Raw genomic sequence first — 19499 nt, 5'->3', positions numbered from 1 at the left:
ACCTCCGCCTCTGGCCAGAACAACACTGCGACTTCAAACTCCTGCCTGACAGATCAGGCAGTGGTTACTAAAGGAAGAAAACAGCGTTCCCTCTTCTGACCGACCTGTTCTAGTAGTAAGCCTCATTTCTAGCTGGAAAGCCCTTCCTTACTGTCATCAGCCATGAGTCTTCCTTAAATTCCTAAATGCAGCCATTCCCCTGCTCGATGGCAGAGTTAAGAGAACAAATACAGTTCATGAGCCATAGGAGTTTCGTCTCCACCAAACAGCGCCGCCGCCCCCCACTGGTGCGTAGATGGACTCCACACAAGGCAGCTGGTGAAGTCGACCCCCGTGAGGGACCAGCTCCAGGATGATAATGATTTGCGCTGTGCATCAAAGTGTCTTTCGTTCAAACAAGATGGAAATCGTTCACCATCTTCCGCTCATTCTGGAGAGTTTGCCCAGAACAAGGAAGCATGCTCTCCCGTCATTTCGTCTCAGTTCCCTTGATTCTGTCCTCTGGTGCTGGCCAGTGACAGCTATTCCACATAAAAGAAAGCCATTTATGCCTTTGGCCTTCTCCCTGATAGCACCTGTCAGCCACGTCTATTTGTTAGTGTAGTTTCTTCTTAATTCTCTATCATGGGAAAAGCTGAATACAAATCTAGTTCTTTTCCAAAGCGGACTCACAGATACAGAGGACAAACCAGTGGCTACCAGTGGGGAGAGGGAAGGAGGGAGGAGCAATATAGGAATAGGGGATCAAGAGGTACAAACAATTAGGTATAAAATAAGCTACAAAGACACATTGTACAATGTGGGGAATATGGCCAGAATTTTATAATAACTATTAATGGCATATAACCTTTAAAAATCATGAACCACTATATTGTACACCAGTAATTTATATAATATTGTACATCAGCTATCCTTCAATTAAAAAAAAAAAGAAGAAATCTAGTTCTTTTTTAACTGAGCATAAAGAGTTGCCGTTCCTGACATGGCTCTTATCTGTGACAGTGAGCACAGTCTTTCTCATTTCTCTTTGGGGAGACAAATTCATAGGTGAATTCCTCAATGCCTGTGCTCCAAACAAGACAGCAGAGAATGCTACATGCCTCAGCTGTTCTTGTAAAGTGAGAGTGGACCACCCGGCAGTAATCTCACTCCCAGGGTCGTCTGGATACCTGAGAAAGCCTGTAAAGCTCTCAGATGGAGACCAGTGGGAGAAAGCTACCAAAGTTAAGCACAAGGCTGGGCTCTCCCAGGGCTGCGCTCGTGGTGTTCACATGTACTCAAGCATGTCGTAAGGTGGTTCTGTCTTTCTCACCACAAACCAACGGTTCCAAATGCAAATCAGGAGAGCACAGGGTTTGGGGCAGTGTTTCTTAAGAGTCTTTTGAAAAGACATGAGCCTTAACGTCCCCATCAGTTAAAGGGGAGATCAGGGACAAGGACATTTTGATGGCAGGCAGATAAGAGGAGAGATGGTCCAGGACCTGCCTCTCCCTATCACAGCAGAAACAGTGGCAGCTTCATCTTGAATTATTAGTAATAAGACCCTGAAAATGAACCTTGTCCTGCCCTCCTAGGCCACTGGAGATGGTAGACACAGAAGAAAGTGGCCTGGCCATGCTGCATGGGGAGGCTGAAGGTTAAAGGACATTATGCATTCGATGAACACTGCACACATGACCTCCATACAATAAAAGTATAGATCCTATCTGTTTTCATTCCATTTGCTTTTGAAACATAAAATTTTAAATCTACAATATAGAGTAACAACAGCAGGAACTTCCATAAATCAAGCGATATCACCAATTCTTCAACATCAAAAGAGGGGTTCTCACTCTTACTGGCATACACCCCTCTTCTATACCGGGCCTTCTATACTGCTCTTCTATACTGGGCCTGCCTTCATGGAATTCACACTTGGTCACTTGCTGACTTGTTTTAGCCTTGAGGAAAGTGAAGTTGTACATTTTTACCCTTATCCTAGTAACTCCGAGGAAATGCAAAGGGCAAGCGGCTTACCAAGAGTCAGGCAGCAGACCTGGGAGAAGGCCAGGGTCCAGCCCTGTGCTTGGCCGAAGAATTGCCATATCGTCTGGCAGACTTGTTTAGGGTGGGGATGGGCCCTAAGTCGCCCAAATGACTGTCTCCATCCCAGGCTCAGCCCTGCCCCTACAGTAATGCCCTAGACTGGGAAACTAACTAACTTGCCTGCAAATAGAAGCAGCTTTTTTTCTCTCTCTCATCACCTAAAACAAAATGGATCATTAAACAAAAGCAGCCCCGGGGAAGATCATTAAGTCAAGTTCTGACCCCTCAGGTGTCTCCCACGCTACCGCAATCGGCTGCCCTTCTAATGACGGGAACGGCAGCGCAGGCTGTGCGCAGGTGCCGCGGTGCTGGTGGACGGCATCCACTTACATGAGGCAACCTCAGCCAGGAGAGCCGCCCCGAGAAACGAGGTGGAGGAGAACTCCGTGGAACTGGGCTGCTGGAATTAGTGGGTGTGGAGCGCAAGCATGAGAATGACTTTTTAAAATTCTCCCAGTGCTCATACAGGGAATTCGGTCATCTGATACATGTGCCCTTTGAATGTGTCCCACACACACGTCATATGAGGATGCTTCTCATCACCTATCACTCTTGAAGGCTTAGCTGAGAAATGCACATACCTAATGACATAATCGTCTCTGGCTTCCAGATGAATCAGGTGAGCAATGTCTGTCCTTGGCCTTCATGTCCCACCAGTGCCCGACCAGATGTGCCTCCGGAAAGCCTGGGGACCCGACCCCCACAGACTGCTCTGGACACTTGCTGGCCTTCTTTCCAGGGGTCTATGTTCCTGTCGGGCACAGTGTCGAGGTGGGTAAACACACACACCAAACCCGAGGGGGAAGGGCCGAGGCAGGCAGCAAGTGTCCCGCTCACTCTGCTGGACGGTGGGGCAGCCCCAAGACTGCAAGTGGGGTGACCAAGCCAGAGTGAGATGGAGACCGGGGGACACAGGGGGACAATTTCTGGCCTCACTCCTTCTGAAAGGCTAGACTCTACTCTATCCACCTTGACGACATCCTTGAAAGCTGAGCCTGAGAACTTCAGACAGCTTTCCTTAAATCTCTCGAGTCACCTGGAGATGTGATTACAAGGAAGAGATAAGCAAAAATCTAGGCTTTGTATCAGGATGACTTTTTTTTTTTCATTTCTGTCTTGTGTCTTAAAATGAAACCTCTCCTTCTTATTCAAGCAGTTTCAAGGTGTGGTGAGGACGGAGTTAAGATCCAGAAGCCCGACTCCCAGTTCAAGCAGCTCTGGTTTATTCACTCACTGTGAACAGTCAGCAGCTTAATTTTGTTCAATTCTTAATTCAGTTTCCGAAGCTGGATTCCATACAGCAGCAGCATTCCTTAACATGTTAACAGATGGCTCTAGAAATAGCACTATCAGGGGTAAACAGGTTTACAAAATGCTAGATTGAACAAAGTCAAGCAGTTCTCTTTACTTCCAGGTATTAACTATGATATTGAACATCTCCTATATTCTAGGAGCTGAACTTAATAGAATTTAAGTTCTACTGTGTTTAGTTCTTACAAAACCTTCATAGATGGACACTGTTATTATCCTATAAGAGACACTCTGACTAACATCCTAAACAGAAACGAGAGATCTTTGTCGGTGGATGGGGTCAAAACTGCAGAAAATGTTGGGTGGGCAAGTTCTTAAGTAGGGGTCCAAACCAGTCTTGCCTAGTTATGACATCTATCCAACTGGCACATATGTTCAGCCAGCTAAGGTTGTAAAAGTTTTGTGCTCTGGTTTCTGCTTCTAAGCGGCTAATAGTTGAGGAGTTCTACAAGTTGAGCACGTAGGCTGGAAAGACCAGCGAGGGTCTATAAAAGAGAAGACTAACAATGTACTGGAAGATGAGGGAGGGACAGAACCCACACCTAGAGACAGAATGAGAGGGCAGAAGATGGAAGAAGAAAAGAGGAGAGGGGACATGAGGCAACACACTAACTGTTAAGCAGATATTTAAACCAGCAGCTCAGATCAAGTGAATCAGGATTTCTGACCCATCTGTGAATAAAAAGGCCTATTAATCCTATTAATCCCACTTCTGGGTATATATCTGAAGGAACGGAAGTCAGTGTCTGGAAGAGATACTGCACTCTGTTCATGGCATCATTTTTCACAATAGCCAAGCTATGGAAACAACCGTGTCCACTGGCAGATGAACGATTAAAGAAAATGTGTGAGAGAGAGACACACATAGAATTTAGTCATAAAAAAGTATGGAAATCCTGCCATTTGTGACAATCTGGAGGGCGTTATGCTAAGCAAAATAAGCCATACAGAGAAAGACAATGCTATATGATCTCACCTGTGTGGAATCTAAAAAAGTCAGATTCATAGAAAAAGAGAGTTGAACGGTGGTTGCCAGAGGCTGGAGAGTGGGAGAAATGGGGAGATGTTGGTAAAAGGGTAAAAACTTTCAGTTATAAGATGAATACGTTCTGGGGCTCTGATGTACAGCATGGTGACTACTGTTAACAATACTGTATTGTATACACGTAATTTACTAAGAGAGTAAATCTTAAAATGTTCTCACCACCAGAAAATAAAAATAGGAAACGTAACTATACGAGGTCATGGTGTGTTAACTAACCGTATTGTGGTAATCACTTCACAATGTACACACATAGCAAATCACTATGTCGTACACCTTCAATTTATGTGAATACATTTGTCAATTATAGCTCATTAAAGATGTGGGGGGAGGAGGGTGGTTGCTTATGGGGGTAGAAACTGATTGGAAAGGGACATGAGGAAACTGCATGTGGTCCTGCAAATCTCCTATATCTTAACAGGAGTAGTAGTTGCGTGGACATACACGTTTATCAGAGGTGATCAAATAGCACAATCAAGAGCTATGGATTTCATTGTGTATAAATTTTATTAAATAAAATAATAAACTTATCTTTGAGATACATATTAAAATGCTTAAGATGAAACGAGGATGCCTTAGATTTGCTTCAGAATTACTGGCGCCGAGGGGTAAGGGTGGGAAAAAAGTTAGAGATGAAATTAGACTGACTTGGTTAATTATTGAAGCTGAGTGGTGAGGACACAGAGTTTCACATACTGTGCTCTCCATTTTTGTATGTGTTTAAAATTTCCCATAATAAACATTTTCTTAATTCCCTAAATGAATATCCCAAGTCCGGAAAATTGTGGAAAACTTTCCACAGTAGCTTCTATAAGAACATGTGAAAATACATAATCATAAGGTCAACATTCATGTTTTGTCCAGTCCAGTTCTGTTTTCTATCACTGAACTAAATTCATTTTTAATTTTTAAATGAATAAGTCTTTAAAGGTATTTGTATATCGCCAATATCAACTTTAAAGAATAGGGCCTCGGGCTTCCCTGGTGGCGCAGTGGTTGAGAGTCCGCCTGCCGATGCAGGGGACGCGGGTTCGTGCCCCGGTCCGGGAAGATCCCACATGCCGCGGAGCAGCTGGGCCCGTGAGCCACGGCCGCTAAGCCTGCGCGTCCGGAGCCTGTGCTCCGCAACGGGAGAGGTCACAGCAGTGAGAGGCCCGCGTACCGCAAAAAAAAAAAAAAAAAAAAAAAAAAAAAAAAAAAGAATAGGGCCTCACACCAAAAGATCAACACGCTCTGAATCCCATTTGGGATCCAGCATAATGAACTGATCTAAATCATTCTGGAACCCATGTTAAGACAGCCTTTGGAAAATGTGCAAGTAATGAGTTTCATATGCTTACTAACTACCAGGAAAAATAGTCATTCCTTGTCATTATCCTGAAAGTATCCCTTCAGGTCTACTGCTTGAGAATTCAGTTAAGTCTTCAGATTTCAAGAAATGCCCCATGGTCTTCACAAGGTTGGATGGTGCAACATTTCAAAGAGATGGATCTTTTTAAGTCTATTTCGTAAGAAAATTGTTTCACTCCCTTGGGCAATTAAAAGATACTCTATTTCTTTTTAAAAACATTTAGGGCTAACATATTCTACTAATGTGAGGAGACTCGTTTCTCTTAAGAAAGTTACCAGAACTATGCAGAGTACTCTAGATGCAGATGTATCATGATTTTGAATCATGGATAGAATGACACTGAGTTTCATAAATATATTGGCCACAATACAAGAGAGACCCTTGGGTACACATCTTAGGGAGCTGCATCATGTTAACCTCACAGGCATTCTTAACAGCCTAAAAGAATTACAGAATCACAAGTTTACAACTCGAAGGGAATTTACAGCTCATATAGTCCAACCAGCATATTGTGTAAATGAGAAGCTGAAGCCTGTAATAGTTGCCTGATTCACTCAACGTTGCACAGATAGTAAGAACAGAGCTGCGACTGGAGCTCAAATCTCCTGGCTCCAAATCAGTACCTGCATCATCAGTGTTGATCTGTCTATCAAGCAAGGCACCTCCTTAAAGACCAAACTCACACCCAAGGATAGAGCATCAATATGAGTTCTCTAACACGTATAAGATTTCCAAGATGTTATATGCACATCAAGAGAGAGAAAAGAAGAACGAAGAAGTTTGCCCTAGCAAACACATTTTTAATTACCTGTCAGGAAAGTATAATCAAAGGAGGGGGGAGAAAAGGTGATATTGGATACCAGATTGTTTACGTTAGCTCCAGGTTCCCTTTAAAACAATGTAAATTGACCAAAAGGCTTAATCTGTTTAAGCCCACTGCTCGTAAAGTCAGTTCATCATTATTTAAGGATCTGCTATATCTTTCTTAAGAGCTGAGGCACAGAACTTAAAGGGGAAAAATCCTAATCAGAGGCTCTGTTCTCAAAGAACTAAGACGTCAATAATCCTATGTCAAATATCACTGTCATCTGACGCAAGGACCCTCCCTCACTCCCAGGGCATAATGAATGCATTAAGGTTGGCAGTCAGCTCACATTCTTCCTCTCCACCCACATTATTGCATTCGTACTGAACCATTTCAATCTCCCCGTGCATTATCCATTCATTGAACATTGAACACTTCATCTCCACTGAACTTCATCAATTCACTCTCATGCACATACCCTAGGCCAAAGCTTCTCAGAACTGTGCACACAGTTCACCTGCAAATCTTGTTCAAATGCAGATTCTGATTCAGCAGGTCTGAGGGATAGAGCACTACACCTCCTCATTTCTACAGTCTCCCAGGTGATGCTGGTGCCACTGGTCCATAGACCACCCTTTGAGTAGCAAAGATCTTATCATCACCCAGAACTGCTCTACTTTCAAAATCCTTGAAAATCTCTTTTTGACTACAGTCTCCTACTTTCTACTTTCTTCTGCATGCAGAATAAGTTCTTTGAACTCGGAGCTCCATCCTCCTTGACTCCCCCTCTAGGCTTGGTCCAGCAGAGCTCAGAATGGAGCAGTTCTGAATGAAAGGATGAGGCAGGTAGACACAGTGTTATTCAGGCAGAGGTGCCAATGGGCAATTGGAACTCGGGGTCTGCCACTCAAAGACAGGCTGGAGTTGGAGATAGAAATTTAAGTGTTATCCACATCAAGATGAACATCCCACCCAGGCGAGTGGATGTGCTGCCCAGAAAGTGTTTAGAGAAGAAAAAGGGCCAAGGAAAGAATCTGGGAAACACTAATATTTGTGGAGCAAGTGGAAAAGGGGAGTCATGAAAGGAGACCAGGAAAGTCTGCAATGTAGGCAGAGAACTTAGACACGGTGGTGTCTTGGCAGCCAAGGGAGGAGCAAATTTCAAAAACGAGAGACCTTTCCAAACTCCTCCTCTACAAAAATCCCCTCATTCAAGGCAGGTGATTTTGCTCACTATTCCCTAAATGTGTCTACTGCCTCCTTCTTCTAAGCTGGGATTCCCTGTATTAGCCTCTCTGAGGAGGCTCTTCTGCACCCACCTCTTCTTACCCATCCTTCAAGAGCCACCCACACAAGTGATGAATTGTCCTCACAAGACACAATGCCTTGCCTGAAGGAGGCGCTCAGTAAGTGTGCAATGGCGGGCACACAGGTTCAATGAACAACCGTCTGCAGGCTTAACTGTATGCCTGGTGATACATAGGGTCAAATGATCAACAAAAACACATGTGCATCTAGAGGGCATATGTGCTGTATCTGAAATCTGTTCTACCCAAGAAATTCTTAGACATAGGGCTACCATAAATATACTGCTGAGTATATTTCAGTCACTGCTGAGTTACGAAAAGAGAAAATGGCCCCAAATTGAAATGAATGTAGTTTGTAGAGCAACGATGGGCAAATTAGAGTGCCGATCTGATGCAGGACTATTTACTAATAAATGAAATCTCTTTAAGATCTTTAGGATAGGGTAAAAACAAAGCTGGCTGACTTCAGTGATTTAGTAATTATCCCACATAGAGATAACGGTAAAGGGAATAATACAGGTCCCCAAATTTAGGCCAATTGTTAAATTGTTCATTATACACACACAAATTCTCTGCTCACCTCCTCCCTATCTGTAAACCACAGTCTGTGGGAGCAAGATTTTTAGAACCAGGACTTCCCTGGTGGTGCAGTGGTTAAGAATCCGCCTGCCAATGCAGGGGACATGGGTTCGATCCGTGGTCCGGGAAGATCCCACATGCCTCACAGCAAGGAAGCCCGTGCGCCACAACTACTGAGCCTGCGCTCTAGAGCCCGTGAACCACAACTACTGAGCCCGTGTGCCACAACTACTGAAGGCTGTGCGCCTGGAGCCCGTGTTCCGCAACAAAAGAAGCCACCGCGATGAGAAGCCCGCGCAATGAAGAGTAGCACCCACTCGCCGCAACTAGAGAAAGCCTGCGCGCAGCAATGAAGACCCCACGCAGCCAAAAATAAATAAATAAAATTTTGTAAAAAAAAGAAGAGCGAGGGACACGGTGGCTGATGCCTCTTGTTTTAAAAAAAGAAAAAAAAAAAAGATTTTTAGAACCTTATAAAATGAAGCAAGTTCTCTCCAGGGGGGAAATCAGATGATAAAGACTAATCCAAAATAATTTCCTACAGCTTAAGTCACTTTCGAATTTCATAACCAGGAAGGGGTTGAGCCCCCAGCAATATATTATTCTAGTTCCTCCCTTTTAACATTTGGCTGGACCCCAGAAAGGATGCCATTTGACACTGCTGCTGCACACTGCTGCTGCACACTGCTCACAGGGCCACGGAGATGCTCTGCTCTCTGCAGCTGGGGCTGTTTTCTTCGGACACTATCAGTCAAAGCGCTTAAGCTTCGAAAACCCCTTTACAATCATTCTTCATAACTTCCAAGAGCAACCTGGTGTGGTTTTCTCCATTTTACAGATTAACGTCTTCGGCACACAAGGTGGCACACCCCCGGGTCGCCGATTGTTTTAATGCCTATCAATTAACATTTACTGAACCACTACCTTGGGCTCCTCCGCCATATCCACTCACATGGACAGAAGCATCAATGGCCAGGCCTTATGAACCCAACTCTGCCCGTGGACTTTCAAAACTGTGGCTGCAGTCAGCATCAAACACCAAGAGTCCTCTGTTAGTGCAGCGGCCAACGAAGCCGACGGGGCCCATCGGCCTCCCTCCCCTCTTCCAAGCTGGAAGGCTGAACACATGGGCACTCCTTTCTGGTTCCTGTCAAATTATGGGAAATGCAGCCATTTTGCTGCCGCTCTATTAGTAAAATGCAAAGCTTCACGTAAGTTTAGAAAGTACCACGCTGCTCTAGCCACAGGGTGGCCCGACTAAATAAATGTTTCCTGAGCAGAGCTCTCTGGCAGAAAGACTAAAGCCTGGCATTTGAAAGACTCACTCATCTCCTCCACGGAACAGAAAAGTATCACCTTTAGGTTTACTTATGTTGTCTTCCTTTTCCATTGAAATGCAATATCCTGGTAAAGCTAATCTACTGAACCCCCAATATCTTTGTGGAAATGAGTTCCTCACCAAGTGGAGAAAGAAGGACGCTGAGGCCCCCAGAGCACAGAGATGTTAGAAGGGAGGAGAAAGGCAGAAAAAAGAACTCTGAGCTTTCATCCTCTCCAGTTTTGCCCCATGCTCCTTCACTTATGCTAATGGGTATAACTGTTCGAGCTGATGTATGTTCTTTCTGCAAGCTGAACTGGTAATGCATCTCTAGTCCATATTTTAAGTGACCTGACTCTTCTAGAAAGAATGTGCTTCTGCTGTAAAGAGTTTGGCCAAATGCGTGAAACGCCCTTCTACTCCATTCAGTGACGATACAGGAAGAAAAACAAAGGAAAATCGCTTGGCTTTTGGATTGTGAAACTTATTTCCACACTGCATTGCTATTTTAGTCATGCGCATTTGAGTACATTGTCACCATTATTGCAAAATAGCTTTCTAACTGAAACTACATCACTGCATATAATGGAAAAAAAAATGCAGTGATTGTCTTTTGAAAGGTCAAAATGAAGTCTACTGCTTGGAAAAATCATTTCCAAGTGGGGTGCTGCGTATTCTCCTTGAACATTTTCCACTTGCACCAGTTCAACAGCATTTTTGCAATTAATAAATCCACACCTGCCAATATGTAGAAATCACAAGTAAATGGATACCTATTTACAATCAAACAAAAATACTTTAGCCAGGAGATTCCCAAGTTGTTTTACTATTCTAATTTAGCACAACTAAAGCTATTTAAAAGTTACAGAAATAAACAATTTTAAAACATTTTTCCCTTTTATGTCAAGAAAGTGAAATTGATGTATTTTTTTAGATTTCGGTACATCTTTCTTTAAATGTGTTTTGAAAGCCGACTGGTATTTCTTTAGCGAGAAAATAAAAGAATGGCTTTTAAAAAGCCATTCCTCTTGCAGTCCTTATTCTGCCTGATTACCTCTTCCTAATAAAACTAATCTTATTAATATGTTGGTATGTGAACACATTACTTTTCTCTTGTTAAAAGCCAACTTGTGGTTTGCTTTGATTCTTTCAAATACAATTAGCAAAGCCCTCCAGTGCCGGAAAGGGCCTTTTCATTTGGACAAATTATTCCCTGGCTGACTTTAAAGAAAGGGGGTGAGGGCCCAGGGCAGGGTGGTGTTGGGGGTATTCTATTCTGATGCAGCTCTGGCAGACACAAAAGGCTGCCTGTGCACACCTTCACCAGAAGTGGGGCAAATACTGCTTGCGTCTGCTGCATTTTTTTTTTTCTCTTTCATTGGTTTTACTGAAGAGCTAACTGAAAATTTTCAGTAAGAGTATCCAGTTCCAGGCTTCGCTGGTGGCGCAGTGGTTGAGAGTCCGCCTGCTGATGCAGGGAGCGCGGGTTCGTGCCCCGGTCCGGGAAGATCCCACATGCCGCGGAGCGGCTGGGCCCGTGAGCCATGGCCGCTGGGCCTGCGCGTCCGGAGCCTGTGCTCCGCAGCGGGAGAGCCCACAGCAGTGAGAGGCCCGCGTACCGCCAAAAAAAAAAAAAAAAAGAGAGTATCCAGTTCCAATTATATGATATTATATAAGACAATAAGGGGGGAAGTGCCTGGCCAAGATTTCACTGATGAGCTGATAACTTCTCAACTGATAACACCTCCCACACTGCATCTGTGGAAAACCAGTGTCAAAACACAAGCTGGATTCGACAGCTTTACTGCTGGGCCTTCCCCTCATTGAAGGAAATGAGAGTGTTGTTTCTCAACATTTTGGACTTTCCAAAATGTAATGCCTGGCCTATCTAAACAATGATTTATTAAACCTTGTCTCTTTTCAAATACTGTGGCTAGATAAGCTGCAGGCTCCAGGCTCCCATTTCGTTTTCGAGCGTCAGAGGGGAACCTGGGAGGGAGGGATGGCCCAATACACATCCCACCTCCCTAACAATTCTGCTGTGCATCAGACACTGCCGGAATATTTGTTTAATTAGTTAAATTTTCAACTTTTAAATAAGGAGAAAAAACAAGCTATGGGTGGCCTGCTAACCTCAAATGAGCAAATATCCAAGGTTATAAAATCACCTCCTGCTCAGAATACCTGGTTAGAAATAAAAACAGCCTTTACCAAATTCTACCCCAAGTCAAGAACAGAGGTCGCATTAAGAAGTATGAAACTGAATTTGAAAGCCAGAGTACCAAGGATGCAGCATTATTTCATTAAAAAAATGGACTCTGCACATTCTCTATAACTAAAACACCTTTCTTTAACAACAACATCAAAAAGCCATCGCTGAGATTAACTGGAGAAATACTTTTTTAAAAAATGCATCTAAACCACTCTTAAAAACCAGGCTCTAATTTTGTGTTTGCAAAACGACACTTGCAGCTGGATCCCTGCAAATGCAAATTGGACGCAGAACATTGCAATTACTTAGTTTGTGTACACAAAGATGAGTTTTGCATATACAAAGGGTTTCAGGCTGCAGAACGGTGACCAGTCTGGAGCTGAAGAAAAGTTGGTCCTTTGTATTTTAAAGCTGGAGTAATGAAAATTTCCAAGAGACTTTTATGATATAATGTTATAAGCAGCAGAATACTTTACTGGAATAAAATTCTCCTAAAATGCAGGTGGGTGGGTTGTGATGATTGTTACATTGTGATTTTTCAATAAAGGGTAAGTAAATTCCATATCCAGATATTGACAATGAAATAACAACATCTAAACTAAGACTAAAGTTAGAAAAACACTTTCAACATATAATAACAGAAACCTGGGAATGGGAAAGCCCCTTGAGGTGGTGGCCCCAATCTCTGGTTTTACAACAGAGGAAGCCCTAAGAAGTAAAGGGACCCAGCCAAGGGCCTTCTCAGCCCAAGTCCAGGGTCAGGAGCGCTGCCTTCTCTCCTACAGCTCCTTTCCCAGCTGGATTGCCTTTGGTTCTAGAATAATGCTGTCTGCAACATTGGAGATTACTAGGGAACAGATGCTCTTCAGAGGAGATGGTCTCTACTACCCAGGGTTGCACTGGAAGGTGACTGAGTCCCATGTTGTAACCCTCTATACAAGTTTATGTCTTCCAATGTTTTCACTTTTTTCTGAAGTATTTTGTTGTACAATAAGAGAGTCTTAAGAGATTCTAGAAAGGGTGCAAAATTGCTACCACTGCATTGTGATAAATTACAAATAACCCACCAGGACACAAACAGGTCCCATTATTTTTATGTAAATATTCCATTTTTTAACCTTAAAACTTAGCTTTTTAAAAAATCCACGTTAAAACCTAAACTTCTACTTACACTGGCACCAGGATTCCTAGATGATATTCCTATACGTGTTCCTTTTTCAAATGACACTGACATAAGAGCTGTATTAGAAGAAACAGTTTAGCCCTGGACACAGAGTAAAATAAGGTCTTCATACACTAGTACGACAAACCTGTAAAAGAACAAGCCTTTTCTTAGTGAGTATATATTATTGTTCATGTGTGTTGCTTCTGTACAACTGCTTTTGAAGAATCACAGAGGGCAGGCATATCTGTGAGGGTAAGAAAGAAAGCACTGAGCTAATAAATCAAGATTAAGTAGCCCCTAGAAGAGAAGCTGTAACCAAGTGGGAATTTCTAAAGGAGCAAGAGCATTCTGGACTAAAAGAAATACACTGACCCCCTCTCTCAAACACACACTCTGTCTCTCTCCTCCTCTTCCTTCTTTGCTTTGAATGTAACCAGATCACCACAACCACCACCACCCCCAAAAAATAAAGATGGCGCCACCATCTCTGCATACTTGCCTGGTACTGAGAGACTTCAGTAAGTCACAACCATTGAAACATACATTCCCTGCAAAATCCCCACTAAAATGACAATGACATTTTTAAGAGGTAAGTTTACCAGTTGAAAGAGTACAGGAAGGAAATAAGTAGATGAGGAAAGTCAAAAAAAGTTTGGAAGTTGGAAAGGGGTAGGTGACTCAACAGACCTGAGAAACCTAAATCCAAGTGTGCATGGGAGCGTGGCAGGGAATTCCAACAAGAAGCAAAGAACTCCAGTCCAGAGGCTCTAACCTGGAGACACTAGTTACCTCTGGAGGCAGGGATGCAGTGGGGTTGGAAATACTGGGATTAGTTGAAAATCTGTACAAGAAGCACTTAAATGTCAGATCCCCCCACCCCCAAGCCTTAAACAGAGAAGAAACTGTCCCTTCCTATCCAGGCAGAAGACAGGAGATTTATTGTCTGAATATGTTGACACAAAGATCCGACTGGGAGGGTACAAGGCACAGCTGGAGATTGGGTGAAGCATAATACTGAAAATTGAGGTGTAGGTGAAAAGTCCTCAATCCTAAAGGTGAGAGTCCCCCCTTCCTAGGCTCCCAGAATGTAGGGCAGGCTTATGACTCTCAAGAAGTTATTTGGAGGAGAATTATTTATTGAAACTGACCAGCCTAAGAGAAACAACCCTCACATAATCATATTTGGGATAACCCTTTGAAAAAGCCAACTTGACATGTTATTACCCTACAATAAAGTCCACCACTAGACAAGTTCCCATGCACACAGAACTTAGATAAGGATTACCAACAGTTTAAGAAAAGCTTATAATATGAAAGAGAAAGAATTCAAAATGAATATTTTTAGAAAGGAATTTGAAAGAAATAGGCAAGCAGGAAGTAAAAGAAAACTTTAAAAAAATCTCAACAAAGATGAAATATCTGCAATTATATGAAGCACCTTTATTATATGTGCCCTTAGAAAGAAAAAATTATGACAGCCCACCAATTATAAAATGAATCTCAACTTTAGATAAGTTAAAATGTGAACGAAGTTTATTCTAGAACTGATGAAAGAGTATACTCAGGAAAAGAAGATATTGCATCCAGGAAACAAGGTCAGTGTGTTATTTTTTAAAAAGAGAACAAAAAAGAGGTCTTGTAAATTAAAAATATGATATCAAAAATTAAAAATTCAGTAGACAGGTTGGAAGATAAAGTTGTGGCAATCACAGAAAATAAAAGAAGTTGGAAGAGTTGAAAAAATGGGGGAACCCAAGGAGAAACACTTCAAGACACATATTAATCAAACTAAGAAAAATTAAATTCAAAGAAAAAATATTAAAAGCAGCAAGGGAAAAGCAAAAAGTAACATACAAGGGAATCCCCATAAGGTTTTCAGCTGACTTTTCAGCAGAAACTCTGCAGGCCGGAAGGGAGTGGCAGGATATATTCAAAATAATGAAAGGGGGAAACCTACAACCAAGATTACTCTACCCAGCAAGGATCTGATTCAGATTCAATGGAGAAATCAAAAGCTTTACAGACAAGCAAAAGCTAAGAGAATTCAGCGTCACCAAATCAGCTTTACGACAAATGCTAAAGGAACTTCTCTAGGTGGGAAACACAAGAGAAGAAAAAGACCTACAAAAACAAACCCAAAACAATAAAGAAAATGGTAATAGGAACATACATATCGATAATTACCTTAAATGTAAACAGATTATATGCTCCAACCAAAAGACACAGACTGGCCAAACGGATACAAAAACAAGACCTATATATATGCAAGAGACCCACTTCAGACCTAGGGACACATACAGGCAAAGTGAGGGGATGGAAAAAGATATTCCATGCAAATGGAAATCAAAAGAAAGCTGGAGTAGCAATACTCATATCAGATAAACTAGACTTTAAAATAAAGACTGTCACAGAGACAAGGAAGGACACTACATAATGATCAAGGGATCCATCCAAGAAGACATAACAATTATAAATATTTATGAACGCAACATAGGAGCACCTCAATACATAAGGCAAATGCTAACAGCCAAGAAAGAAGAAATTGACAGTAACACAATAATAGTGGGGGACTTTAACACCTCACTTACACCAATGGACAGATCATCCAGACAGAAAATAAATACGGAAACACAAGCTTTAAATGACACAATAGACCAGATAGACTTAATTGACATTTATAGGACATTCCATCCCAAAACAGCAGAATACACTTTCTTCTCAAGTGCACACAGAACATTCTCCAGGATAGATCATATCTTGGGTCACAAATGAAGTTTCAGTAAATTTCTCCTCTCTCAGCAGGAGAAAATTGAAATCATATCAAGCATCTTTTCTGACCACAACACTGTGAGATTAGAAATCAATTACAGGAAAAAAAAAAAAAAAACTGTAAAAAAAACACAAACACATAGAGGCTAAACAATATGCTACTAAATAGCCAAGAGATCACTGAAGAAATCAAAGACGAAATCAAAAATTGTATACAAACAAATGACAATGAAAACACAATGACCCAAAACCTATGGGGTGCAGCAAAAGCAGTCCTAAGAGGGAAGATTAGAGCAATTCAATCCTACCTCAAGAAACAAGAAAAATCTCAAATAAACAACCTAACCTTACACCTAAAGCAATTAGAGAAAAAGAACAAACAAAACCCAAAGTTAGTAGAAGGAAACAAATCATAAAAATCAGAGCAGAAAATAATGAAATAGAAACAAAGAAAACAACAGCAAAAATCAATGAAACTAAAAGCTGGTTCTTTTTATTCTTCAATTTGTTAATATGGTGTATCACATTGATTGATTTGCATATACTGAAGAATCCTTGTACCCCTGTCCTTCAAAACTAAGGTGAAATTCAACAAAGAAGGAGATTTGATATCCAAGAAAAAGAGGATCCAGTACAGGAGAGAACTAAAAGTTGATACTGAAGAAAGCAATTACTCTAAACTAGAGCAGGAAGACAAAGGGGGGAAAAAAGAAACGTCATTATCCAAAATTTTTGGCTGAGGGAATAAGAATGAAATAGTGAGAATTACATGGAAGCAAGTAAAAAACCAAGGAAATTACTAACTGCAGAAAAAACAAAAAGCTAGGCAGGAAAAGAAATGTAATCATAGAACACTATATGATTCAGTTGTAAATACATATACATATATATGCATGTCATAATAATAAAAGCTCTATTTTTTTAGCTTCAAATTTTATTTTGTGACTATACCTTTAACTAAAAATTATGTCACAAAATATTGGGAGGATGGGAGGAAAAAGTATTGGTAGAGGAAGAGCGTATAAAGGAACTAAATCTTTTTCCATTTTACAAAATCACAAAATAATATCAAAATTTTTAATATTCAAAACATCAATATAGATAAGCTATTTTAGAAATATAAAGGGAAACAGCAGAGGCCAATAAAAACGTTAAGGATTATGGCCTCCAAAGAATGGCAGTCAGGAGTGGAGAAGAGCAGAATGGGAGACTTGTGTTTGCCTTAATTCTCAGAGTATTATGAATTCATTTTTAATTCAGTGTGGGTCTTCTTTCATTGTATTCAATCTAGAAAATCATGTATCGTTTTGATTTAAACAACTACAACATCAAGGAAAGAGGGTGAGCTTCACCCAAGGGCAGAGCCAACTGTTAAAGGGCCAGCCAGTGAATGGGTCTCAGAAGTGCCAAACACAATAGGAGAATGGGGCAAAGCCAAGAGTGGGATTTACAGGACCGAGAAGTCAGAGCAGCTGCCAGAGGGGAAAAGAGGTCTCCAACATTGGCTCAGTCTAAACTGAGAAATAGTAGCTGCGACAAAGTTAAGTCTACCTCTTAAAGATCTCATGTGAAAACACTGGTAGTTGTAAAGACTGGACTGACTCCCTAGTTCAGAATGAAGGAATAAATAAATGAATTAGTATCTCTTTCATCTCAGAAATAAAACTAATGGTTTTAGAATATAAGATTAAAAAATGTTAGAGCATTCAGGTGTCTCTTCATTTACTTCCAGGGGAGTGATTTTTCAATGCAACCTTGCTTGCACAATGTTGTACCCTATCCGTAGGAATAAATAGGGCTTGGGACAGTAACTGGTCAAACGGTATGCTGACTAACTCTGGTCTAGTTCAATGATTCTTACCTTTTTGTGACATGGACCCCATTAAAAATCAGATGAAGGGTGCTGGCCCCTCTCTCCAGAAATATACACACGTGCCCTTACGTACGAAATGTTGCACAGAATTGTAAAGAGTTAATGCACCCTAACTTAGGAAACCCTCATCCACTTAAAGAGGTCGTGGAAAGCTGGATGAATTTGGAGGGAGCCTCCTACTAACGAACTAAGTGAACCCACTCCACCGTGTTTGACTTCATTTCTCTAGAAACATGGATATTTTCACACATGTGCCACATTTGGTCTACTGCGAGATAAACGGTCCAGACTTGTGTGAATGCCATCAGTGTGTCAGAGTGCTGACACTGAAGTGAATGATGTTTCCAATCTGTGCCGGCACAGGAATGCAGCTCTTGTAGCCTCCCAGAGCTCATGGCCGTGGATATTTATATACTTGCTCAAGTATTTTTAGGTGATGAAGATCCCACCCAAGATGGGACCATTACATGGTCCAGGATCAAGTTCACAGCCATGGTCCCTGGGGTGCTCAATAAACAGCATCTGCTGATTTAGGAAATGGTGGTTGACACTTTAGAAGAAAACAGGCAAAATAGATCGCTGCAGATGGAGAGGAGACGCAGTCCTAGCCGGACTTTGTCAAGTATGTGAAAGAGTAAAGAGACACTGATATGTTAAAAGTGTGTGTTTGGGCAGGCAGGGGGCAGGAAAAGGAAGGAAGCGCTCCTGCCTGTGCCGCCTGCCGGGCTCGCTTGTAGGGCCTGAGACACTTAATCTTCGGGTCATGGGTTTGCCCCCATATTGGGCACATTGTTGTTAAAAAGGTCAGACTGATGTAGTGGATAAAGAAAGCCACTGACCAGGAGTCAGGGGATGCAACTAATCTTGGCTTGGCCACCACACAGCGCACTCTAAAACCAAATACCAGTGCTCTAGAATTGGAACAATTCGGTGGCAGAGGCCAAACAGCTCCATCCAGACACCCTGGAGTGAGAGCCACTGCATATGTGGGCGACCCAATATAAACCACCAGAGAGCGTCCAGTAATGACTCCGGGAACCCGGCAAGTAACATGACTAAAAAGAAGCTGGACGACTTCCCTGGTGGCGCAGTGGTTGAGAGTCCGCCTGCCGATGCAGGGGACGCGGGTTCGTGCCCCGGTCCGGGAGGATCCCGCGTGCCGCGGAGCGTCTGGGCCCGTGAGCCATGGCCGCTGAGCCAGTGCGTCCGGAGCCTGTGCTCCACAATGGGAGAGGCCACAACAGTGAGAGGCCCGCGTACCGCAAAAAAAAAAAAAAAAAGAAGCTGGAGAATCTGGGCATCGCCCTAGAGATCGATGGGCTGGAGAAGAAGCTGTCACGTCGGAGGGACCTGGAGGCTGTGAACTCCAGGCTCTACGGGGCGGAGCTGGGCTCAGAGGCCAGGAGGTTTCTGGAGAAGGAGAAAAGCAGCCCGATGAACAAAGCCTCCGACTATGAGAAGGAGCTGCAGCTGCTTCGGCAGGAGAACCGGAAAACATGCTGCTGTCGGTGGCCATCTTCCTCCTTCGGACCCTCATCGACGCCTACTGGACCCTGTGAGCCTGAGATTTCTCCAGTCAGCACAGGCTTCCCCTCAGCGCCGTGGTCACGGCCAAGCAGGCCCGTCAAGCCTCAAGAGGGCCAAGGTACAAGGGCCATTTCTGCCTGACCCAGACATCGCAG

The 19499-nt window shown here is 42.6% G+C and overlaps 1 protein-coding gene and 1 pseudogene across 4 annotated transcripts in view; one reads left to right on the top strand and one right to left on the bottom strand.

Moving 5' to 3' along the window:
• The window catches only part of NPR3 (natriuretic peptide receptor 3), a 70029-nt gene that overhangs the window by 19425 nt on the left and 31105 nt on the right, over positions 1–19499 (bottom strand). The window lies entirely within an intron of this gene.
• On the top strand, positions 1284–19376 carry LOC109548972 (coiled-coil domain-containing protein 167-like; annotated as a pseudogene).

The sequence above is a fragment of the Tursiops truncatus genome, chromosome 3 (assembly GCF_011762595.2).
Source record: "Tursiops truncatus isolate mTurTru1 chromosome 3, mTurTru1.mat.Y, whole genome shotgun sequence".
Classification (NCBI taxonomy): Eukaryota; Metazoa; Chordata; class Mammalia; order Artiodactyla; family Delphinidae; genus Tursiops; species Tursiops truncatus.
The sequence above is the reverse complement of the archived record's forward strand: the minus strand, read 5'-3'. Positions and strand labels throughout refer to the sequence as shown.